The 27,343-nt window shown below is 33.8% G+C and overlaps 1 protein-coding gene and 1 pseudogene across 1 annotated transcript in view; one reads left to right on the plus strand and one right to left on the minus strand.

Annotated features, from left to right (window-relative positions):
• Positions 1-27,343, plus strand: part of NKAIN2 (sodium/potassium transporting ATPase interacting 2) — a 739,035-nt gene that overhangs the window by 342,947 nt on the left and 368,745 nt on the right. The window lies entirely within an intron of this gene.
• LOC123248292 lies at positions 22,980-23,051 on the minus strand (annotated as a pseudogene).

Raw genomic sequence — 27,343 nt, forward strand, 5'->3', positions numbered from 1 at the left:
CTGGTAAACTTTCAGAAATGGGATCTGATCCCAGTTTTCCTGATTCCAAGTCCAAAATTCTATCCACTCTGCAATATTACTCTTTTGTAAATCTACTATGTGCCATGCAACATGCTAGGAATACAAAAAGAAGGAAAGAAACAATTCCTTGCTGCAAGTACTTTATATTCTATTGCAGGGGAGGTTCTAAGCACATATCAGTACACACAGAATATATTCAAAATAAATATATAGATTATAGATATAAATGTCAAAATCTTAGATCTGAGGACTATATAGCCTAACCTCTCCAATCTGCATCAGATTCAGACTAAAGTTTAATGTATTTGAAACTAGTTTCAAATTCCCTCCTCTAACATCACTTATGTGACACTGTACAAATCACTTGACTTCTGTTTCCTCATCTGTAAAATTTGGCTTTGAGGTTTGAATTTGGCTCCTGAGTTACTTTGAAGCTCCAAAGCTATGATTTTATGATTAGAATCAGGCAATTCCAAATCCAGGCGAAAGTATTTCAGATCAGTCAGCTTTGGAATGGAATTAAGAAAAGTAATGACTATGGAAAAGAAAATATATTCCATCACTGAATCAGTAATGATAATTTGTGCTTGCAATGGTTTTTTAATGTTTTTACATAATTGAGCATACCTGCATAAGTTTGGGATCATGGAATAATAGATTTTGATATAGAAAGGATTTTAGAGGACTCTGGAGAAACACATCTCAAAAATTAATCAAATAAAAACCAAAATACTTGGCCATCCATTAAGCCACAATGGAAAAATTGCAGGTCTCTAATCTGTCCTGAGAGTCTGAAATAACAGAACACTCCATATTCCAAGAAGGAAGCAGGATCAGACCAGGCCTTCCCTTCAGAAGTGCTCTAGAGCCCAGTCCTAACATTAACTCTTAAATCAGGAAGTAGATTGTAAGAATTATCAAACATGAAAAGAATTACATCATAAAAAGCTGCTTTGATTCAAAAGTCAAGACACAAATCTTGAAAAGAATAACTTCAAAACATCTATGAGCAAAGCCTCAGAGAAAATCATAGCTGAGGCATAAATTCAAGTAGAATTTCTGGAAGAAAGGAAAAAAAGAGTTTAAAAAATTAAAGAATATTTTTTTCAATAAATGAATTGAGGGTGCTTGAAGAAATTTTGAGAAAAAGAAATGACAGATATGGAAGAAAGATTTGGAAAAACAAATTAACAGGATCCAAAACCTTGGGCAAGGGGGAAAAGAAACCTTGCCCAAAACACTAATGTCCCGAAAATGGAGTGGATCAAAAAGAAATCAATAATTCCATAAGGCAATAAGAAATATTAAAGCAAAGCCCCTAAACTAGGACAAAGAGAGGGGGAAATAAGGATCTCATAGCAAAAATAACTGATTGGGAAAACAGATAGAGAAAAAAAATAAGAATCGCTGGGCTCTCTGAATGTTATTACCAAAAAAAAAGACCCAGAACATCCTGTTTCAAGAAATCTTAAAAAGTAAAATATCTAGATCTCTTATAACCAGAAAGGAAAATAAAAATAAAAAATATACAGGTCACCTCTTAATAGAGACCCCAAAATGAAAATTCCCAGGAACACTATAACCCAAATCTAGATTGAGAAAAATTTCTAAATAAAAGAAAAAATACTACAGACATCCAGACAGACTCCAACTGCCAAGAAGTCTCAATTAGTAATATATGTGATATAGTAGCCTTTGCTTCAATAAACAGAGAACTAGGAGCCCAGTGTTCCAGAAGATTACCTATATAAAATTATAGGAAAGAATAAATTACTGGCAAAACTGAGAATGCTGTAGGGGCAGAAATGGATATCTGATAAAATAGGAGTCTTTCAGATATTATTGATTAAAAAAAAAAAAAAGACCAAAACTTCAGAGAAGTATTGAAAGTCCAAACACAAAAATAAAGAAAAATATAAAAAAACAAACAAACTTGAATGAGGGCAGCTAGCTGAAGCAATCAATCAAGCATTGGGTTTGGAGTGAGGAAGATCTGAGTTCAAATGCAGCCTCAGATACTTCCCAGATATGTAACATTAGGCAAGTCATTTAAACCATATTTGCCTCCATCTCTCATCTGTAAAATGCAGATAGTCCTGAATATTTGGGAAAAGGAAATGGCTAACCACTCCAGTAATTTTACCAAGAAAACCTCAAGGACAAGTTCATGCAATCATGAAGTGTAAGACTGAATGAAAAGCAACATAACATGAAAGAACATTGATAAAGGATAAAAAATAAACTGCATACATTCAAATATGGGGAAGATACCTGTGTATGTCCTTTCTGAACCCTTTCAGCATCAGGGGTCTAATAAGACAAATTTTGGTTTATTTAAACAATTAAATCTTTTTAAAAATAGAAAGATATACTATTAGGACAGCTTAGCTTTTTATTTCTCTGGACTTTCCCCAACCAATCCTAGTAGGTGGAATCTTTCCTCCTCTATCCTCCCTTAACTTTTTGTTTATTCAAGAAACTACTACCTAAAAAGGATAATATTTTAAAGCTGGAAACTCCAGACACAGTTAAATGTCCCATACTTGCTGCCGGTATATGCTACCTCAAAAATATTCAAAACTGTTAGCCTTAAGATTTAAACAAATTGCCCATTTATTAAAAGGAGTGTAGCAGAAAGAACCTTGAATTTCTAATCAAAGTATCCAAGATCAATTCTGATTCACACTCTACCTGCATGACTATAACTAAATCATTTAAGATTTTTGGGACTCAATTTCCTCATCTAAAAAATGACAATCCCTAAAATCCTTCCTAGTCTTTAATCTATAATCTTATGAATGGTAGTGAAAGAAGACATATATAATGAAGACTGAAGACTCAATGAGTCAAATTCTATCCAAGAAGATTAATGGTCATTTTTTTAAACCAGAAAAAAATTTTATAATAAGCAAATTCCCTTTGCCTAATCAAAGTGGTATTTCTGGTGACTTAAACGTCTTAACATTATTAAAAATGAATGAAAGTAGGGGCAGCTGGGTAGCTCAGTGGATTGAGAGCCAGGCCTAGAGAAGGGAGGTCCTAGGTTCAAATCCGGCCTCAGAAACTTCCCAGCTGTGTGACCCCTGGGCAAGTCACTTGACCCCCATTGCCTACTCTTACCACTCTTCCACCTATAAGTCAATACACAGAAGTTAAGGGTTTAAAATAAAAAAAAAATGAATTAAAGTAGATCCTTAATATCCCAATTATCAAACCTAATTTTACCTATAATATTCACCATAAATATGTCTATAATACTGACATTTTCTCACAATTTCTCATCTTTTACTTCAGTCTCTGATGAAGTGAGACCATAACCTCACCTGTCTTCTCTAGTAGATTTCATGAACAGTCTTGTCCAGTCCTATATAATCTTCAATCTTTCCCTATCTCCCTGCTGCCAGCAAATTGAGCTAGATTTCCCTTGTGCTTAAAAAAACTTCACTTCTGTAATTCTAAATGGAGGGGCAGCTGCCCTCAAACCATCATCTTAAATCTCTCTTCTCATTCTCAGCAGAAGTCCTGGAAAAAAAAAAGTCTACATTTGTTGCTTTCACTTCTCTTCCTTTTTCACTTTATAACCTCTTGTATACTTGCTTCCATTTCAAAACTCAACTGAAACAGTTCTCTCCAAAGTTACCAGAGATTTCTTAATTGTCACCTCCATTATTCTTTGCTGAATATTGACCAGGCTTTGCTCATAGACACTCTTATCTTTCTTATTTTTTGTTTACACTTCTCTTTTGGTCCTCTGTCTACCTTTCTGGCCATTCCTTCCCAGCCTATTTTGCAGAATCATCAGTAGTATCTCATCTTCTATATATGAGTAGAGCTTAGTATCTAAGATATACTAATTGCTTAATAAAGACTGGATGATTGAGTGAATGAATTAGATTTGCAGAAACTACGTGAAACACACCAAATAATTTTAGTCTCAAGGATACCTTAGTGTTGTAATGCTGAAAGAAAACTCTTATCACCTTAACCTCACAAAAACTTTATTTAAAGAAAAAAAGCTGGAGTTTCCCTAGCCTGAAATTGACTATTCCACTAAACCCAATCTAGTCAGATTCAAAGGTCCCTTCTTAGCAGGATTGGTCGTTATATGGACCAATACTGTGCCAGAAGTAGGTGGGCTTGGTCCCTCCCTAGCACGGGATTGGTCCATTCAAGACAAATGCCATGTCAGTAAGTAGGTGGGCTTGGTCCCTCCCTAGCACGGGATTGGTCCATTCAAGACAAATCCCATGCCAGGAAGTAGGTGGGCTTGGTCCCTCCCTAGCACAGGATTGGTCCATTCAAGACAAATCCCATGTGAGGAAGTAGGTGGGCTTGGTCCCTCCCTAGCAAGGGATTGATCTATTCAAGACCAATCCCACTCCAATAAATAAGGAAGAGGGACTGCTGGGGGATGTCATCATGTTTCCACTCACACACATGCACACAATATTTTAAAAACCCACAGTGTTAAATGATATTAAAAGATCTAGAGTCATAGCAGGATGTTTGCAAATTTGTTTATCTGGCTAACCTATATTTCTTAAGAATCAAGTGAAAATTGTCTTATGCCCAAATAACAATAAGTGTCCAAGATAAACTTTCCAGCTTCCACCACATAGACCAAGTGCAGAAAAGAAAACTACTCCATATTCAATTATTGTTAAGGTAGCCTCACTGTCAAACAGTTTGGGTTTTATTCCTATTATTCTTTATACTAGCTTCAGTTTTCAAAGTTAAACAAGTCATTAAATGAGCTCACAACTAGGTAATGGAATACTTTCCTACTTCTAACCTCAAAATAAAGGACAACTAGAGCATTATAGTTGCCCACGAATAATTGTTCACTTAACACGTTCAACTACAATTAGGTAATTATTGGCAGCAAAGTTACACCACGGCAGGAAAAATGTCATTGTGAAGGGTCACAGTATTTCTAGGTTCCTAATCATTTTCTTTAAAAATACAAAATATATCACTACTAACAGTCAACTCGATAACTTTTGATCCTGAAATTATTTTCACCCTCTTGACCCAAGCCGCTAGATAGTGAAATTTATATTCCTCAGCCCCCAAATGTAAATGAAAAGTCATCTTGCTTTTCAAGGTTCTATCATTCTGAAGATTTTTTAGGGAGGGATTATGTATAAGTGTGAAGGGGTGAGATGGCAGAACCAACAACAGAGAAAGTAGAACTGCCTCTCTCTGGCACTATCCCTTGCATCAATTGCCTAGACCAGTTTTTCATTTGTCATCCTTAATTGTGGTGTGTTCTTGCTATAAACCATTAAATGATAATTGCCTAACCCAGAGGTTGGTGCATGAAGCAATTACAGTATGAGAGTGGAAGTGTTTACAAAGTTCTTTGCACTCCTTGGGTAAGAATAAGGCTATATGAATGTAAAATTGCATTATGATAAAGTAGAAAATAATGTTGTTACTGCTTAACCATATATGGGCTTTTCATTATCCCAGGCTTACAATTCAGTCTAATTATAAAAAGCCTCCCTCTCTTAGAAGAGCTTGGTGAAAATTGTGTGTGGTCAAGAGTAGAAGGTATTATCTCAGAGTTAGATGTTTTAATAGTGAGGCTTAAGGCAGAGTCACCACGTGGGAATACATATAAAATGCTTCAGTAAACAGAATCTAGCCACTGTGTTTATCCTTCAGCTGGGTGCTGTGATTTTCTTGTCAGCTTGTAGTGTCACCTGCTTTGGTGACAGAAAACCTGTGGTTTCACTCTATTTGCTGTCTATTACAAATGGAAGCAAAGCAAAGCATAAAACACACAATTATCCATGACTTTTCTATTGTGTGTGGATTTGTAGGTCTTTAGAGAAGTCTGTGCTAGAACCACATGCCAGAATGTGCCTTCCTTTTCATTTGCAGGATGCCTGCTATAGCAGAATTTAGGCTGACATATTCGTCTGTATTGATTAGACTATTCCTCTTGTTGATTCTTTCTTTTCCCTCCTCTCTCATATGCATTCAGTTGGAAATATTAAAAATAAACCAGATTCATAGAAAGCCCCCTCTATCCTTTCTCTGCAGCATCTCTCACAATCTTGCTTGTTTCCCGCTGCCATTCCTTTTAATGAGGTCCTTAGCCTAGATTATTAGGATAGCCTCTCAACAGATCTTATTCCCCAATTTTTTTTCCTGCTTCAGTCTCTAGCCTTTAAAGTCTAATTCAAACCTTACCTCCTCCAAAAAAAGCTTCCTTGATTCTGCCAGACCGTAAGATTCTTCTCTCCCCATTTGGGATTCCATTTCCTCTCATGCATTTTTATAAAGGACTCATATGCAACTTATTTGAAAATCACACATCATTTAAACTATTGGTAGCTATTTTATTATAATTAAGGACACATAGATCATGTGTTCCATGAAGAAAGAATTTTTTTTCTATGTAAACCTTATAAATTTCCCACAACTTGCTCTACTGCCCTGCATATAGTAAATACTTAATAAATGGTTATTTTATTGAATACTTAAAGCCATTCATTTTAAGGCAAGAGAATAATTATTGTCCATAGGCTGCTACAGAGAAGTGGAGCCATTCCACAGCAAACTTTCTCCTTTCTTGGTGTCTCCTCAAGCTTCATGAACACCTGACTGACTTTTTTATTCCTAACTTGGCTCCTTTCCCAAATCTCTGCTTCTGCACATCTGAATTACCAGCTCCCTGGGCAACTCATCACCGGCTTCCCCATCCAGTTTTGTCTAAACCTACCATTTTGGCATTCCATTTCCCACCCATAGTTTCTGAACTCTCTAACTACTAATGCAATTAATACTCTGACCCTAGGAAATCTACAATCAGCCATTAACCTCCCTACCCCTTTTTTTCCCCTTTCTATCTTGAAGTCCCTTTTGACAGTCTTGCCTGGACCTTATGAGTTTATCCCCTCAGGTATTTAAAGGCACTCTGCTGCTCCATGACAGCTGATTGAGACCTGACAACTGTCACTATATACTTTTCTTCCTTAGGTGTATTTCAAAAAGTCCCTATAAAATGCACCAGTAATAGGTCATTGAGACAAACAAATATGAAATCCTTCCTGACTAAATCTCTCAACCTCTTTAATGAAGCATTCTTGATTATGGGAGCAAGTAGTCTAGAAAACATTATACTCATTAATAACCTGGGAAAGGCAGGCTTTGTTTTTAATGTCACATAATGACCACTGATTAAGAAGGGCTTACTACTACTTCCACCCAACAGTTACTGCTTTATCAAATGTTTTGTGTGCAATAACTGAAAGGCTGTTTTGACAACGCACTATCGACCTGGGAGCACCAGGATCAATAGGTATTATAGCTACTCAGTGACTGGATTATTAGAAAAATAAATTAGGAATTACCCTGCTGGCAAATAACTTATTTCACATGATGGGTTGAAAAATTGTTTGCATGTCATGACATATTGTTCATTTGCAAAGACGAATAGACCCTTTCTAATGTTGTAAATTTTATTTATTGATCATAAGACATAATTGTTTTTTGGTTTGTTTGGTTTTTTTTTTGTAGAAGTTTTGCTGATCTGAGTTTTCTTTTTAAATTAGGGACTAGAATATCCCTGTGGAATAGAAAAATGGGACCAACACTATATAGGACCTTTCTGTTGTTTCAGATAAGATACCAATAACCCCACAAGGATGTATGATTTTTTTTGAATGGGAACTCTCTCCACAAAAGCAAATGGCAACTGAACCAAAACTTAATAAACAAGTCTTTTCAAGTTGTTTGGAGCTCAAATAGGTTAAGAGACTGATCTCACAGCTAGCTGAGTGTCAAAGGCAAGATTTAAACCCAAATCTTTCAGATTCCAGGCTTAACATTATCTACCTAACCACCTTTCACTGATTTTAGAAGTCTATTCTTTTCAAAGTATCTTCATATATACATCTTTTTCTCATCATCATTATAATCCTATAAATTAGGTAGTGCAATTATTTTTATCATTCTTTGAGATGAAACTATGGCATGGAGAAGTCAACAACATCTTCTCAACTTGGAGTATCCTTCCCATCAATTTCCTTCTTTCGTGATGGTTGAGTCCCTAATCTGAACCACATTTTCAGGAGAAACCTAGTCATACTCACTTCAAAACCTTTACCATTCATTTTCTAGCCTTTTCTACCACCTTGTCAGCTGTCTTCCCCTCTTTCTCCTTCCCCTCTTCATTTTCCAACACCTTTAAGGTGTTGTCTTTTCTAATTAGAACAAAATTTAGGTGAAAATAAAAACTTTTCTTTGCTTACTTGTTTTTTTCTAGAGCTTGGCACAATGTCTTATGCATGATAAGCACTTAATTCTTTGTTGACATGCCTTTTGCTGTCGCTTTCTTCATCTCTATCTCTTTTGCTCCACATATATATATAGAAATTTATATATACATGTAAACACACACATACATATAGTGACTTGCCAGAATTCAAATAGGTCTTTAGTGGCAAGGCTGTGATCATCAACTAGTCCTTCTAATTCCTGTTTGGACCTCTTAACATTTTATCACCTGCAAAATTACTTTTGACTTCACAAGTTTTTTTATTAATATTCATTTTCTTTATTGTATTTCACCATGTAAATATATTTAAATGTTTTTAACTTTACTATAGATAACTGATATTTCTATAGACACATTTTCATGCTAACTGTATGTATGCATTCATGTAGATTGAGAAAGAATAAACAAGGCAAAAGGGGAGGAGGAGAGAGAAGGAGAAACAGAGAAAGTGGTAGTAGATGTGGCAGAGGATTTGGCTTGTTTTCATTAGCTACAAAAGACATAATCAAATGTGGGGGTAAATTGCAAGGCTGAAACTCAAGAACACTAAGTCATAGAACCCTATAATTTTGGTTGAGTCCTAGAGCTACCAACTGAGGCTTCGAATGTCTAGTCTTAGATCTCTCTTATCAGGAAATGTGTCTGTCAGACTGCTGTATGCTTCTGCAAACACTCCTCAATAACATGGCTATTGCTCTATATTCTGTAGGCAAGGCCATTCTCAGGAACTCCAGCCTATGAAAAGGAAACCAATAGTCCTTAGAAAAGGAAACCAAAATGGTAGAAAGCAAAAACGAACAGAATGTCCAGTAACTTCCCTCTTATAATTTCCATGTGTTTATCCTACAAATCATAGTTACTGTCTGCTGGGTAAGTGGAGGGGTGGAACAAAATTCCCATCCTTCATGATGAACGTCAGTGCCTGAAGCAGATAAAATATTGGAAAATGGGTGAATCTACTTCAGAGTTCTTTTTCCTTTTTTTTTTAAGCCATTATCTTCTGTCCTAATATCAGTTCTAAGACAGAAGAGTGAACAATTGGGGTTAAGAGATTTTCCAGGGTCCACACAGATAACAAGTGTCTAAAGTAAAATTTGAACCCAGTTCCTCCCCACTCCAGGCTGGGCATTCTATCCACTATGCTGCTCAGCTGCTTCTACCTTACTCGTTTTTACATAACACAAAGTAAGATGAAACTTGAAACTCTGACATTTAAGTCAGCCAGTCATCAGGAAGCAGTCCAGTTTTTTAATCTAATCAAGTAAGGTACCTGTTGCTATATTGAATTAACTACGCTTACATATTATAAAATTTATTTATTTTATGGAGAAATTTAGAAGATTAAAAAACATTGTTCTATGATATTAATTTTTGGTATTCATTAACTTTCCCAAAAATATAAATTAAGGTCTATGTGAAAAACTAATTATAGCATACTAATTAGAGGCTCTCCTTACTTATTTTATTATTAAAGAAGCAACATTAATAGAAATCAACAAATATTACAGAAATCTTACTTAAGATGTATCGCTGTGTATGGTTCAGATTCAGAAAATATAGATTCATATCCTAGGTTTGTCATCTACTGACTATGTGTCTTTAGTAAAATTATTTAACTTCTGTTGGCTTTTGGTTTGATCATCTATAAAGTGAAGGGGTTGTAGCTGATGTTGACCTCAAAGGTCCCTTATAGGTCCAAACCTGGTATCTATATCTTACAAGGTAGGTGAGAAAAGGTACTAAGATTTAGAAGGAAATCAATAAAATTGTCTGCACTGCAGCATTCAAGTTGTTCGCATGATGCCGAAACTTTTAAACAGGAGCTCTTCATCTTTTTTTTTTATTTCATAAGTTCCTTTAATAATGAAGGACTTTTTATAATAAGGAAGGAATATTTAATAATAAATCCTAATAATAATGAAGCAATGGAACTCTTCTCAGAATAGGGTATTAATAGAATTGAAGGAAATTCTAAATTTAATTTTAATTTGGTGAAAATAAATATGTCTATTTCCCCATCCAAGTTCATGAATCCCCTGAAATGTTTCCATGGACTTAAAGTAGAGACCTCAGTTTAAGACACTTTTCATTGAAATGTCCTAATTTTGTTCTTAACAGATTTTAAATCTATACAAAAGGATAAAACAAATAAGCATATTTTTAAAACTTAGGAACACTTTTGAAATCAAACAGAAATGGTCAGAGTTGTCAGTAGAATGAGATGAATGAGATTTTAAGAAGAAATAAATTTTGGTCCAGGATTTGAAGGCAGTGATATGTATACATTAAAGTAGATTAAGGTAGGAGCACAGAAGGATAAATTTTGGTAGAAAAAAATGTTCTCAAAATGGCTTTTAGAACTTTGTTCTGAAATAACCATGTCTGGTTAATGAGTTCTCTGAACTTTCATGTCTTTTTCTTTCTTTAACTCACCTTTTACCTCTTCATTGGTATTGTTTCATTTTGTTGTTTTCAGAAACATATTCTTACAACCTTTTCTTCCCTCCTGCATTCAGTTCCCTTTTCAAATTGTAGTTCATGATAGTACCTTATTTCTCTGGGACTTTTGAAATCCCTTTAATTAAAATATAGGATCCAAGAGGCAAACTATGCATGATCTTTATTTATTTATTACATTCTAAATTCAATCAGTCCCCTTCTACTCCCCACACCTATGTTTCCTATCATTTCCATTCAAATCACCAGTTCTTTGTTGTTGATAAGATTCAGATATAGAATTGTTCCTTTCACTGGTTTCAATACCTTTTTAAGTATTAGTAAAGTAGGACAAGAAATTATTGTTTATTCTTATCACAGGACTGGAAGCTCGGAGAGATGTGCAGATGTGAGGGCCCATCACTAATTCATCATGCAACTGCACTCAGATTGTGACCTGTTTCCCTAATTTCATCTTTCTGTCTAGATAGTGTTGACAATTTCACTCCTGTTTCTGCCTCTGTTGATCTTCACCAAAAGGATTTCTACAGGGGTATTCCTCTTTGTTCCCTGGATTTCTTTACCTGAGGAAAATTGAGCAGCTAGGTGGTACACTGGATAGGGTATTGGGTCTAGAGTCAGGAAGATATGAATTCAAATGTGACCTCAGACACTATCTGGGATACCCAGAGCAAGTCTCTTAAACTCTCTTGTCATCAGTTTTCTCATCTGCAAAATAGATATAATAATAGCATCTACCTTCCAATATTGTTGTGAGGTTCAAATGAGATGATTATCAATCATTTAGCATAATTCCTGGCACATAATCATTGCATAGATATTAAAAAAATATAATTATTTTATTATTCAGTTATGAGTATCATACCATGAAGTTTCAGTGATACTCATGAGATTAAATTCATCTTGTTTTAAGTTCTTAAATTCAAAGAAACTTAGTTTTAGAGCTGGGAGAGACTTTAGAAACCATTTCGTCCAACTTTCTCTTTTTACAAGTCTGAGGAAGTTACGTAATTTTGTCAAGTTCACCCAGGTAGTAAATATCAAAGGCAGGATTCGAAACCAGATCCAGTGACTTCAGAGCAATGCTTCTCCTCCCTCCCCCCCACAGTCTTACATTTACTCTTAAATTCAGGGTATAGAGTTTAGACCCTTTTATATTAGACCATAACTTTCCTTAATGGATCCTTTCTTCAATTTCCTCTCCTGAGAATTTCTGGGTATTTGTATTAGTCTTCCTTTTTCAACACTGAAAATACTGTCTAGTATAAACATCAATCAGTTTCCATGTATAATGTTGTGCCCACTCATGTGTGCATTAGAATTAAAATGATAACCATGGAAATGGGAGAATGAATTAAATCAGAATGAAATTTCAGAAGAAAAGAAATAGGAATTGGTCCAATATTAGTTATGTAGGGAAACAAATGAGATAACTCATAAATATCAAAATAATGGAATTGTGAAAATTATCAACCACAATATGTAAAAAAGAACTTAATCATTAGTTATTTGCTGAACTCCTATCATTTAAAAAAAAACACTGAGCTAGATTTTACAGAGAATACAAAGAAGTAACCTGCCCTCAAATACTATACATTCTAGAGATCACCAACTGCAAGAAAAAATTGCAAACATAAATTTTATAGGTTGGATACGCAATTGGAGGTATCTTCTAAAAGTTGCATAAAGCTCTTCCTGAATTAGGACATCTCTCAGTAATCTAATTACTTTGGAAATTATTTTGCCTTGATTTAAAAGTTTAGTTAAGGTACAGCATTACTTAAAAACCTAAAAATCAATACCATAGTAATACAGTTCTTTAGAAAGCAGGAAATGGATACTCTACCTGGGGCTACCTATTCTGTATCCTGCACTTTAATGTAATTAGTACAAACAGGCAAATCAATACATGTTCTTGTATTTACAAAATAGCTGGATGCATAGTCAATATTGTACCATGCAAAATGAGGACAATTCACAGGCTGTTTAGAGTTGGCTTTCCACACTTGAGATATGTATATTTTTATATATTTTTATGTTATATATTTATATATTGTATATGTATTTTATATTTTATATATATTTTATATATTTAATATATATTTATATGTTTTTTGTTTGTTTATTTATTTGTTTGTGTTCACTGGGTCCCAAATACCACATGACCTTTAAGAATGCCAAGAAAAAATAAAACAAAATGTAATTTCCTCATTGCCATTCAGTATTTTCTCCCCTGTCATTTCATAGGCATCTAGCACTTTTTTATTCTGCTCACTGTTGAATATAGCTGCTCTGAAATAGGTCATGCTGAAGGGTCACTTACTGTGCCTTCAGGGACATTCATGGGCTTCCCTCTCTGACCTTCTGAAAATGATAAATGTTGCTGAAGGAGTTTCATTAATTCATGAAATTGCATTTGCCATTTGGCTCCCATGTTATACCTCCTTATCAGCTGGGGTTTGGGGTGGAGCTAATAGCCAGTCAAAACTGAACCCATTCTGCATATAAACAATCTAAATAAGGCTCTCCCCTCAATGTTTCCTATAAGGGAAGCATTTGCCACAGGGCATTTCTGAAAGTCTTCAATGTTACAGCAATTCTTTCAATTATACTCCATTTGCCTGTAGAGACTCATGTCTAGTGATGGACATGTTTTCTAGTTTTATTAAACCAAGGGCCAAACCTTGTTACTGAGTACTTTGCCTCTTCAGTGAAATATTCCTAATGGAGCATTCAGCTCAAATTGATACCGTGCTCAAATGTGTTAATTATATGCTATCAAAAGGAACCTTCTTACGTATAATTGACTGTCATTGAATCACTTAACCCATTGTTTAAAAAGAAATTCCAATGAAATAATAATTACAACAAATGGTTAGCACATACAGAGAAATATAATCAATCCCTTTTATATGGAAATTTTCTCTTCTAAAATCAGCTCAGTGATATAAAACTTGATATCAAGTTGATGTAAAACTTAATTTTAGAGAGATTAATAATCAAGGTGTGCCCTTTAAAGGAAACCTGTTACGTAAAAATTTTACTTACAGAAATATTAAAGCATTGATGTGTTACTTTTAACAGCTCTTACTATTCCACTGTTCAAAAAATAAATAAATAAACTGAGATTCATAATGAAGCCAGGTACTAACAAACATAAACAGAGTCTACAAGCATTGTTTTTTAAAAGTAAGCAATTAAAAGATGCTATACGTTTTAAAAGTCCTTTAGATAAACATGTATGTTTTGAAATAAAAATAGAACTTATCTGAATTTGAAACAACTTAAATTTCAATAAAGTATTTATATTTTATAGTATAATGTTGATTTTGTCAAAAGTATTATTTTATCAGTTCTTGCTTCACTTGGTTACCAACCTTCATGTCATTTCCCAGTTTACTTTCTCCCTCTCCACCCTATTCCCTGCCATCTTTCTTTGGTGACTCAACATCCTTTTCAGTACCCCAACATCACAGTTCTTCAGCTTCCTCAACGGCAATATATTACTCTACTCCCCTCTGGCCATCTTTGCTCACATCTAGAACCTGCTCACTGCTACAATGAGAATTTCATAATGCCAGGGCCTTGAATGCTGGATTTCTTCCTGTTGACAAAAACAATCAATCAATCAATCAAACAAACAAAACCTTTCTTATCCATCGTCAACTCAGTAACTCCTAATAATAATAAAATGTGATTTTTCTTTAATTATTATTATTATTATTACTGTTCACCAGTTTTCTTCTGATTTCATTTATTTCATTATCCCATTTTAACCATTTCAATCATGCTTTTATCAGTATGTGAAATTCATAAGAATCATTGCAATTTAAGAGATTAATTGTTTAATTTAGATGCTTAATTATCATGTAGCCAAACCTCCTCATTTTACAGATATATGGAAGCTGATATATAGACCAGTTAAATAACTTTCTGACAATCACATAAGAGGTAGAAATGTTGGGCTAGGAACCCAGGTATTCTATTCCAAATCCATTATTCTTTCTACTACAGCGCACTGCCTTCTTCCATCTTTAGATCCCAAGAATTCTGCAGCAATCCTTTATGCCAATTCCCCAATGCTGTGTAACCACAATTCACTGCTTTTTCAGCTTTTATTCCTCAGCTTCAAATAATGCTGGTGAAAATCATTAAAATGCATTGATTGGGTCCACTACAAATTAGTGTCAAGCTTCAGTTGGGTATTTACTGTTTCTTGGCAAGCTGTTGTTTTTAGTTGTTGTTTTTTTAATTCAATTCTTCTAAATTCCTTATGAATATTTCTGCAATAGTTGTTCACACATTTTTTTATTCTGGTCATATCCCTAGCAACAAACCTTGCACATTCATCCAAGGTAGATGACTATGATTTTTACTTTCCTGAGAATATCCTTGCCATTTGATTTTAGTTTATTCAACTGTCTACCTCTGCAATTCCTTGTGTTTATACATGAAAAACATCAGTAGGAAACTTTTCTGTAAGGTTATCCCCTCTTACTGATTTTCATTCCTTCTCCAGAATGTTCATTTCATCCAATTATTTATCTTCCTTTAACAAGTTAAATTCATTCCTATGTTGAAAGATATAATTTTTAGCATCTCCTCATAAACTACAACTAGTATTTTTCTTCTCACCTTGTAAAATTTCTATAAAGAACAGTCTTCATGCAATGCCTTCATTTCCTCACTATAATCTCTTTATTCAAGCTTTTGCAATTTGATTTTTCCTTTGCAATCTGATTTTTTTTTCCATACTACTATTCTGAGACTACTCTCTTTAAGGTCACCAATGCCTTTTTCTTAGTCCTTTTCTTATCTTTCCTGACCTCTCATTATACTAAACATTCCCTCCTTGACACTCTCTTCAATCAGGGCTTCTGTGACACTGTACTGTCTTATTTTTCATTCTGCTTCTATAAGCCTATTCTGGAGTCTTTGATGATTCTGCTGCCCAATGGCCAGTCATTGGCCCTTTTCCTCTTTTCTTTCTCTCTATTTTATTCCATATTAATTTCATCTATTTCCATGACCATAGCTATCATTTTTATGAAAATAATTCCTAAATCTTCATTTCATGCCCTTGTTGCCTGAGCTCTATACCTACATTTCTCCTTCAATCTGCATACATTGAATTCATCATCTTCTACTTTTTTCTGGATTTTCCTCTCATAATTCATGTTAACACCCTTTTTCTTGTCACCTAAAAATAATCAGTTCTACAATTCAGCATTTTCTTTGATTATTTTTATTCCTTCTCCTTCCAGATCCAATGCAGTAACTATGTTTTAACTGTTCTCCCTCTGAGATACCTCTATTTTCAATCTTTGTCTTTTCATTTCCCCTGTCACTAACCTGGTTTACTTCCTTATTAACTGAAGGTGCCTGGTCCATCTCCAGATTTCTAGTCTATCAATCTTTCCCTAGTCCCTACTGTTGCCTTACTCATGCAGATCACCTAATAAATGGAGTCCCTTTTATATATCTTTCAGTGCGTTGTAAATTCTTAAGCTGTTTTTGAAAAGTAAAATATATGGGTGGCAATTCTTATAGGTTGATCTAGTCATTATTATTTTGATGCCTTTAACTATATATTGATTCAAATGCCAAATGTCCAACTACCTACTGGCTATTTTTCCCTGAATGTCCTCAAATGCGACACGACAAAAAGTAAACTCACCATCTTTTCCCCCAAAAAGTCTCCTTCTGGTGTCTGTTCCATTATCTCATAGTAGGCAAGAAAGATTTACTTATCGGTTCAAGTTGTAGTGAATTCCAGACTTTTCATTTTGACAACGTTGCAATACCTGCATTTAGCAAAGTTAATTAGCTCGCTGGATGTCATTGGTGGCCTTGAATCTCAGAATTGTTTATTGGGAATGAATACCTAAATAAAGTGAATGAATAGTTTTAATTAGAAAGCTGTGGAGCAGTACAGGCTGCCCTTAAGAAAGGCTAAGTTTCTGCTGCTGATATACTTCATAACCAATAGCTCTAGGAGACCTGCTGTCTCTTCCATTTGTCTATTTACACAGACGAGTACAATGATAACACCAGTGACCCGAAATAATTGCCCCGTAAGTGTGTTTTTGATGAAAGTTCACTTTATTGCTGAAAGATGCCTGGAGCTCAAGCTGCTACACCGACAGCAGCCTGCAACTCTCCTTTATTTGGGGCTAGAAGGGTAGAGCCACCAGGAGCAGGTGCAAGAAGACAGACCTGCGAATTCTTGTTCCTCCTCCTTGTTGCTTCCCTTAGGCAAGAATCAACAGCAGCACCTTAAAGGGAGAAAGGAATCATTATTTTTTTTTCCTGTGATATCAAAAGAACTACTGCCTGGCAACCTATGTGTCTGTCTGTTAGCTGCTTGCTGTGCTGAGTCAAAGGTCGAGTTGCTAGGGACTACTCTTCCATGGAGTCATGTAACAGAGGACAAAACTCTGACTTTCCAAGTGGAATGAAACTATTGAACTGGAAATTGCTTTAAAAATAATGAAATGAAATGAAACCATTAAATCTTTTGAGGTATGCTATTGAATAGGAGAATCAGATCAAAAGGGAATTTTAGGCATTTGGGAAATGATATACCTCCAGTATTAATTTGGACTATTTCCCCCTTCAAGATCTCTGACAGTTATGGATCTCCTAACATTTAAACAAATGACATATTTAAAAGTTGATTTTTTTTCCATTGCCTGCTCACATACTTTATGGAGCCCTCCTCCTTAAGCACCCAATGTTCTATAATTCTTCTTGTTCTTTGGTTGATTTCTTTCTCTGTGCTAAACCATTTAAAAATCATTAATACTTTTTTTTTGGCAAAACAGACACTAAAATCCTCAACAAAGTAAATCCTTTGGGAAAAAAAATCCAGCAAAACCTCCTAATGGCATGATGATGGCTGATCGCACATGTCACACTCAGGTTCTACTTGTGTAGTTTATCGATTTCTAACAGAAATGAAAGCTGAATCTTTTCAGTTCACTAGGATAGTTCCAACATTGACCATCGTAGTCTATCTGAGTTTTGTTGTCTTTCAGTGTAAAATGTATTTATATTTTGTAGAACTTGTTTATATTATTCTTCTGGTTCTGTTTCTCCTTTTATCTTTTCGTGTCTTCCCTTGTTTCTCTAAATTCCTCATATTTGTTATTCCTTATGATACAGTAATATTCAACTATATTCATGTATCTTTATTTGTTCAGCCATTCCTAAATCACTTCTCACATATTTTATTTCCACTTCTCTCTTACCACAAGCAAATGGATTTATAGATTGTTTCCTCTTCTGTCTTTAAGTAACCTCGTTGCGCATAGTCAAAGTAGTAGAATCTGTAGTTCAGAGACTTGTCCTTTGAACAAATATTTAGCTACTTTTCTTAGATAATTCCCAACTATTTTTCTGAATGGCTGAATCAATTCATAGGTCCACTAACAGTGAACTAACATGCCTGTCAAGTCAAATGATGAATTATTCCATCTTTGCTAATTTAATGAATATGAATTTATACATGAGAGTTTAATTTACATTCCCTGATTTTTTGGTGAGACTGAACAATTTTCAAGGAGTTCTATTTATTTCTTTTAAAAAACAAACTATTGTCCTTTGACAAATTTTTATTGAAGAATGCCTCAAAATCCTAGTTTTTCTATAATTTCATTTTAAATTTTAGATACCCAACATGCTCAGAGAAATTTGTTCTATACCATATTTTCTCATAATTATTTTTGCAAAATTTTTAAGTTATTATAACTTTACATCATTGAGTTGATATGTGTTGTCTTTTTTTGGTCACATCCATCATTTGTATAATTTCCCTTCCATATTCCTTTTTATTAAACACATGAATTATATATATATGTGTAATATATATAAAAATATATGTAACTTTATGTTTAGCTATTTTAGCCTTGTGCAATTATTATGGCATATGGCATAAAATCTATACCATTTTAGAACTCTTTATAACATTTAGAACTGGAGTAGTCTGTAGTTGGGGGCTTTTGAAATATTAGGTGTGTATATTTATTGTGGGTAGACCTTGTTATCAAGTTTACTCAACAGTGAAATTTTAAATTTAGTACCAACAGTAACAACTACTGATTTATAACTGTAAAGGGGAAAAAGAGGTTTTTATGAATATGTTAAAAGGTGGTTGCCAGAGGATTGAACAATTATCAATCGTCAATTAAGAATAATCTCAAGTCAAAATTGACTTTATGTTATTTACAATTGAGGAGAGAGGAAATAAGGAAATAAGAATCTAACACAGTAGGTAAATTACTAGGATCTTCTAATTAATCCAGGTAGATCTAATTAACCCTCAGCTGAGAGTCAGATGACCAGAGGCCCAGAGGTGAATGAAGCAAAACTTCATTCATAGAGTCTCTATTAAAGGGAAGTTCCTTAAGAGAAGTTCAGGAAGATTCAGTCTTTAAACTCACCACGTGGACTTCTAAAGAAGATATTGAAAGCAGTCTCACCAAGGTCTCAGCTTTCCAGCAAGCACTCCTCCATGAACCAGAAAAGCTAGAAGACTATGAAGAGCTCCTTCACCAGCAGCCCTCTTTACCAGAAGTCTCCAGACTCACTCAATTCTCTCTTTTTAAAGGATTCACTTCCTGTGCCTCCTCCCTAGTTTGTGTGTCCAATCACAATAGACACTTCTCATAGGACTGCCTAGGGGGCAGTCAGTTGATTCTGATTTGTCACTCACTCTAGTGTACCTTGGTTACAGACCTACCAAAATCAGAGGTGCTCTCACCTTTGGTGATTAAATCTAAAGATGGGCAGTGTAGACTTAATCTAATTATCACATAACATTTAACATATGGGAGCACCAAGCTTTCCTCCTTCCTATTTTTTCCATGATATATCACTTTATTTATCCCTACAGGGATTTACATATCCCTAACATTTTTTCTTATATTTGAATTTTAATATTTTGTCTGAATAAGGAATGAACTTTTTCATTAACTTAATTAAAAAAGTGCCATGTATATAGGAAAATTTGAGTAACTCATTTTAGCATATTCAAGACTTTAACACAGTGTCACTCCACTTATTATAATTTTGTAAAAATTGGTTTGTGATTGTATTATATAGTTCTTTATGCATTTTTATGAGTGAACTCCCAGATACTTATGCATTTTTTAGTATTGCCAATAAAATGCTTCCTTTAAGTCTCCTACTTATTTTTTTAGAAATATGAAAAAAAGTGATTTGTTTTGTGTATCAATTTTCTATTCTGCTTTATTACCAGAGCCATAGTTTCAATTAATTTTTGTTGATACCATACATTTCCTTAAGTAAGTCATTATATATTTTATAGATAGAAATTACTTTGCCTCCTCTTTGCCTATCATTTAAACTTTTTCTTTCCCTGTAATTATTGCTAGCACAATTCAAGTAATGGAGGCAGCAGACATTCTTTCATTGTCAAGGATTTTACTTGGGAAGTTACCAGTATTTATACCTTAGAAATCATTTTAACACTTTATTTTAGATAGATGCTTTTAATTGTATTGTAAGAAGATCATTTTATTACAGTATTTAACATTTCAGTTCATGAGTAGTATTTTCAAAGGCTTTTCTTTCTCTATTGATTGGATTATAATGTTTCTATTATTAAAAGAATTGATGTTGGCAATATTTTTCTTATATTTAAACATTTTCATATTTCTGGGAAAATATTACTACATAATAATGATTTGGGGGGAAATGTTGCTATGTGTTTTTGCTAATTTTTAAATTTAATATATTTTGTAAAAATTCTTTGATCTATCATTTTCTTTCTTTAGTTTATTCAATCTTGTTTTGGAAATTAAAGCCATTTTCCTTATAAAGGCATTTTGTAAAGTGTCTTTCTCATATTTTTTCATGGTCTATGTAGTAGAGTATTTGTATTTTAAATATCTGGTATAAACATTTACCTATATATCTCTTAGCAGTGTTTTTTTTCTTTGCCTACATGTTTGTGGATTGCCAATTTCTCTTTCTTAGATGAGCAATTTTTACAATTTATATTTCCTATTTTATTTTAGTATATTTTATTTTTCAAAATATCTCTTCATTTAATTTTTAATGCCATTGCTATATAACCAAGTATAAAATTTTACACAATTTTCCTTTTTTCAACTTTTAATTTTATATTTGTAATTTAATTGTAGTCTATCTTTTCTTTTTTTTAACATTTGTTAATATTCATTTTTTATAAAAGTTAACACAGTTACATGATTCATGCCTCTACTTCCCCCTTCACCCATCACCCACCCCCCGCCCATGGCCAATGTGCATTTCCACTGGTTTTAACATGTGTCATTGATTATGACCTATTTCCAAATTGTTGATAGTTGCATTGGTGTGATAGTTTCGAGTCTACATCCCCAATCATGTCCACCTCAAACCATGCGTTCAAGCAGCTGCTTTTCTTCTGTGTTTCCACTCCTGTAGTTCTTCCTCTGAATGTGGGTAGCATTTTTTTCAATAAATCCCTCAGAATTGTCCTGGGTCATTGCATTGCTGCTAGTACAGAAGTACATTTGATTTTACCACAGTGTATCAGTCTCTGTGTACAATGTTCTTCTGGATCTGCTCCTTTCACTCTGCATCAATTCCTGGAGGTCTTTCCAGTTCACATGGAATTCCTCCAGTTTATTATTCCTTTGAGTATCCATCACCAGCATATACCACAATTTGTTCAACCATTCCCCAATTGAAGGACATACCCTCCTTTTCCAGTTTGTTGCCACCACAAAAAGTGCAGCTATAAATATTTTTATACAAGTCTGTTTATCTATGATCTCTTTGGGGCACAAACCCAACAATGGCATGGCTGGATCAAAGGGCAGGCATTCTTTTATAGCTCTTTGAGCATAGTTCAAATTGCCAGCCAGAATGGTTGGATCAGTTCACAACTCCACCAGCAATGCATTAATGTCCCAATTTTGCCACATCCCCTCCAGCATTCATTACTCTCCCCTTCTTTCATTTTAGCCAATCTTCTAGGTGTGAGGTGAAACCTCAGCGTTGTTTTGATTTGCATTTCTCTAATTATTAGAGATTTAGAACACTTTCTCATGTGCTTACTGATACTTTTAATTTCATTATCTGAAAATTGCCTATTCATGTCTCTTGCCCATTTATCAATTGGGGAATGGCTTGATTTTTTTTTACAATTTATTTAACTCCTTCTATATTTGAGTAATTAGTGAGAGTTTTTCGTTATAAAATATTTTTTCCCAATTTGTTGTTTCCCTTCTGATTTTGGCTGCATTGTTTTTGTTTGTACAAAAGCTTTTTAGTTTAATATAATCAAAACCATTTATTTTACAATTTGTAATTTTCTCTAACTCTTGCTTGGTTTTAAAATCTTTCCTTTCCCAGAGATCTGACAAGTATACTAATATGTGTTCATTTAACTAATTTATAGTTTCCCTCTTTATATTCAAGTCTATCTTCTCTTTTAATCAAATTGCTTAATGATTCATTTCGTTTGTCTTTTTAGAAAGTTATCTATCAACATAATGCCTTTTGTTATTTTCTCTATTATTTTCCATTATATGACATTTTGTTTATTTAGATAGTATTAGCTTTATGATTATGTTTGTATATAAATTCATAGCACATTAATCTTCTTTTGAATTCTTCATTAACATGTCTATAGATACATATTTTTTCTTTAACTTCCATAATTTTTGTTAAATTATCAAAATTTCAATGATTTCCTTTATTATATGTTAAATGCTCCCCCCCCCATTTGTTCTTTGACAAATAATACTTAGGATAACATTCCTATAACAGTGTCCATTTATCTATGGTTCCCATATTGATGCAATTCTATTATATCACAGTTTCTAAAAGTTCTATTTAAAAATTATGCCTTTAAGTTTTTTTTTAATTCTCTAGTAATTAACATATGAGATGAGTGATATTAAAATGACTATGTAATTCTGAAGTAGGAGGATACTAGTTTAGCCTTCTATTTAAAAATGACCAAATTTCTCATGTATTTAGGTCTATTCACATTCATGATTGCTGTCTAGTTTTTTGTTCTTCTACTGTGAAAACTGGAGCAAGTTGAAGACCCCAGTGATTTGTCTTACTATATAAGTGTTTTAGTAAATTATTTAGGTTTTGCTTTAAATATTTAAGTATTATATCACTTAGTCAATAGATGGGCAAAATACAGATATACGTGTAAATCTATATGACTTATTTAATTTTATATTTTTAAAATTATCTTTTAAGTGTACTACACTTGATCTTAGCCAAAAGGCCAAGAAGTGATTCTTTTTAGTGTAAAGTAACTTCCCTTCTTAAAGATCTATACTTCCTATTTCCTTCTCTGGTAATTTGAAGTCTATTTTTGTTTTGGATTCATGGATTCAAGAAACATAACATCATCTGTGTTAGCCCCTGATATTCATTCTGTGAGGATATATATTTAAATGTTTCTTGTAAGAAACCAAAAAAAAGTTTGCTTTTATTTTGTAATATATTCTGCAGTCCTCTCCTGTTTTATGGATGAAATCATCCATTAATATATTCAATATTCTGATTGTTGAGTATATGTTTCCTTCCAACATAACAAATTGCAGTGTATTCATTCTTTAGCATGGAAGAAGGAAAGACAGATATGAGTATTAGATCTCTTCCTTCTCTTTCACTCCTCACCTAGGCCCAAATCACTAGTTCTTTACCCTTTATTTTCTGTAACCAAATGAGATAGATATGGTTTACTTGTTTTATATGGAAAACCCCCTCCCTAACTCCACCCTCTTATTAAAGTTGGAATTATACCTCATCCCTCTAACAAATACAAACTACCCCTCCAATACATTTATTCTACTTTTACTATTGGAATTTAAAAAATATTTTCCCCGACCCTGTCTCTCATGTCTTATTGAATCTTTCACTTGTGACATTTTAATTATTTAAATTACTTTCCTCCTCTTTTCCTCCTTTGTTCATCTATGCTACAATCTTTTGGAAGGCTCAGATCTAAATCTGTGGGACTTAATGACTAAATTTTTATTTGAATTAAACCTAAGACTTCTTGCTACAGGTTTCTTGTGGAGAAGATCAATCAGTACTTTAACCTCTAGTGCTGATATTTCTGGGCAAATTTCTCGATTGATTTCACAAAATATACTGAGGACTCTTATTTTATTTTTATCTTATTTTGTTTATTTTATATATCTTTCCTCCTCATGTTGCTTAAAGAAGGCAGGATTGTCTAGGGACAACTCTTGCCTTTTCCTTGCAGTCTTGTAAAAATGAGACTATCACAAACCTTTTGAGCCATTTCAACTTGTTTGCTTTTTCCTCACATTTCTTTAATTCACTGAGTTTACTTCTCAAGGACTGATCAACTCTGATTTTCTCAAAAGGAATGCTTAAAAGTCATTAATTATGTGAGAAAAAATTTGCTACTGTGTGATGTGCTCAGCTCAGAAGAGATAAATCTTTTGCTGTAAGCCTTTCAGGGTAGTCTATTCCTTCCTTTTCATTTCTTTTTGTTGATAAGTAATCTTGGGTGATTCACACATGAGTTCCTTGATATTTCAGCTGTTTCTTCATCATCATTTGTAAGATTTTATTTTGAATGCTGAAACTGTGGAACTTGATGACTACATTTTGATGTGGGTTAAAGATAGGGTTTCTCTACAGTTTCTTTATTGAACCAATCGATCTCTCAGCAAAATCACTTCTGAGCCATTTTTTTTGCCTGATTTTATGGAATAGAGAATCCATATTTTAAAATAATTTTTGGAAGGTAAATAATTCATAAATTTTATTACTAAGCTCCCTTTTAAAAGTCATTTACTTTGATTTATAATGATCTCAGGTATTCCTTTAATTTTGCTGTCATATTTTTCTCTGATATTTCGGGTAAAAGCACGTCACTTCTGTGCATTGTCTATTCTCATTTTGGGGGGGGTATCCCTTGATTTATCAAAAAATTCCAATCTTTATTCTAACAAAGTGATTTTCCTTTTATGATTGTCTCTTAAAAAGTCAAAATTCATTCTTTATTTTGTCCTATATTTACTCAGGCCTCTTGTGGACAATTCTATTCATTTGAAGGGGTTAGAAGAGTGAACTAGCTGTAGTTGTTGAAGAATTATTAACTTCTTCTGAAGATTTTTCCTAACGTTCTTTTGCTAAATAAACTTTTATTAATTTTCTCATGCATGTTTGTGTATATTTATTTCTTTAGCTTTTCCATTGCTTTGTTCTTCCCCTGCCCCTCCCACATCAGTTTTCTTATGAGGATCATTTTGCTTTTCTATGTAGCTCTTTTACTTTATTTATAAATTTCTTGCTGTTTTGAGGTAATAAATGAGAATGAATAATAAGCATTATAACTCAGTCATCTTGCTAAAAACATTACAGAACAGAAACCTCAGGCCAAAACTAATAAAATGAAACTTGCTAGACATAAATAGAAAATCCTGCACTTCCAAAAAGTCTTTTGAATAGGTAAGTGCAGAGTAAATGAGGTGCTTTAGATAGCAATTCATATTTTAAAAAATTGGGGGAATTTAGGAGTAAATAAGGTCAGTGTGAATCAATGCTGTGATATAGCTGCCTAAAAAAATTGAATGTATGTATTCAGAGCTCAACATACTAAACTAAGACATAATCATAGTATGGAGAATAATTGTGATCTTTATATGTCATGATTTGAAGTTTCCCCACAACTTTATAGTTTTGCATATTGTCACCACATAATAAGAACACTGACAATATGTAAAGCTATAAAGTTGTGGAGAAAGCTGAAATCATGACATACAAAGATCATTTCAAATAACCAGGAATATTTAACATAGAAAAGAGAAAATAATAAAAAAAATAATGGTTAGATCAATGATAACCATAGTGACAATAGCTAATAGTTATTAAAATCATAAAATACTTTAATATATTATTATATTTGATTCTTATAATCATGAGAAAGTGCTATTTATTTACTCATTTTGATAGGAAAGACACAAGCTGAGAAATATTGAGAGACATCCTAGATCACGCACATTAAAGGCATTTGTGATAAGTTTGTACTTGAATTGTCATGTGAACAAGAGATTATATTTTTTTCTACTAGTCCCTAAAAGCCAAAAGTAAAAGCGAAGGGTGAAAAAGTTAAAAAGAAGCACATTTTGGCTCAGCCAAAGAGAAACTTCTTAATATTCAGTGCTACCCAGGAATGAAATGAAATAAGCTACTATGTTGCAAGTGTGTGTGGTTTTTTTTTTAATGATCTTATCATCTGAGCTATTAGTTCAAGGTTGTAGAGAAATGGCAAGACCTGGTAAAGATTAGACTGATGATGCTACTTCTTTTTTTTCAAACATTTATTAATATTCATTTTTAACATGGTTACATGATTCATGCTCCTACTTTCCCCTTCAACCCCCGCAATCCCCCCACCCACGGCCGATGCACATTTCCACTAGTTTTGTCATGTGTCCTTGATCAAGACCAACTTCCAAATTGTTGGTAGTTGCATTGGTGTGGTAGTTTCGAGTCCACACCCTCAATCATGTCCACCCCGACCCATGCGTTTAAGTAGTTGTTTTTCTTATATGTTTCCTCTCCTGCAGTCCTTCCTCTGAGTGTGGGTAGCGTCTTTACCATAAATCCCTCAGAATTGTCCTGGGTCATTGTATTGCTGCTGGTACAGAGGTCCATTACATTCAATTTTACCACAGTATATCCGTCTCTGTGTACAGAGTTCTTCTGGCTCTGCTCCTTTCGCTCTGCATCAGTTCCCGGAGGTCTCTCCAGTTCGCCTGGAACTTCTCCAGTTTATTATTCCTTTTAGCACAATAGTATTCCATCACCCGCATATACCACAGTATGTTCAGCCATTCCCCAATTGAAGGACATTCCCTCCTTTTCCAGTTTGTTGCCACCACAAAAAGTGCAGCTATAAATATTTTCGTACAAGTCTGTTTATCTATGATCTCTTTGGGGTACAAACCCAGCAATGGTATGGCTGGATCAAAGGGCAGGCATTCTTTTATAGCCCTTTGAGCATGATTCCAAATTGCCAGCCAGAATGGCTGGATCAGTTCACAACTCCACCAGCAATGCATTAATGTCCCAATTTTGCCACATCCCCTCCAGCATTCATTACTCTCCCCTTCTTTCATTTTAGCCAATCTTCTAGGTGTGAGGTGATACCTCAGAGTTGTTTTGATTTGCATTTCTCTAATTATTAGAGATTTGGAACACTTTCTCATGTGCTTATTGATACTTTTGATTTCTTTACCTGTGAATTGCCTATTCATGTCTCTTGCCCATTTATCAATTGGGGAATGGCTTGATTTTTTTATACAATTGCTTTAACTCCTTGTATATTTGAGTAATTAGACCCCTGTCAGAGTTTTTTGTTATAAAGATTTTTTCCCAATTTGTTGTTTCCCTTCTGATTTTGACTACATTGTTTTTGTTTGTACAAAAACTTTATAGTTGAATATAATCAAAACCATTTAATTTACATTTTGTAATTTTCTCTAACTCTTGCTTGGTTGTAAAGTCTTTCCTTTCCCACAGATCTGACAAGTAAACTATTCT

The sequence above is a fragment of the Gracilinanus agilis genome, chromosome 4 (assembly GCF_016433145.1).
Source record: "Gracilinanus agilis isolate LMUSP501 chromosome 4, AgileGrace, whole genome shotgun sequence".
NCBI classification, from domain to species: Eukaryota; Metazoa; Chordata; class Mammalia; order Didelphimorphia; family Didelphidae; genus Gracilinanus; species Gracilinanus agilis.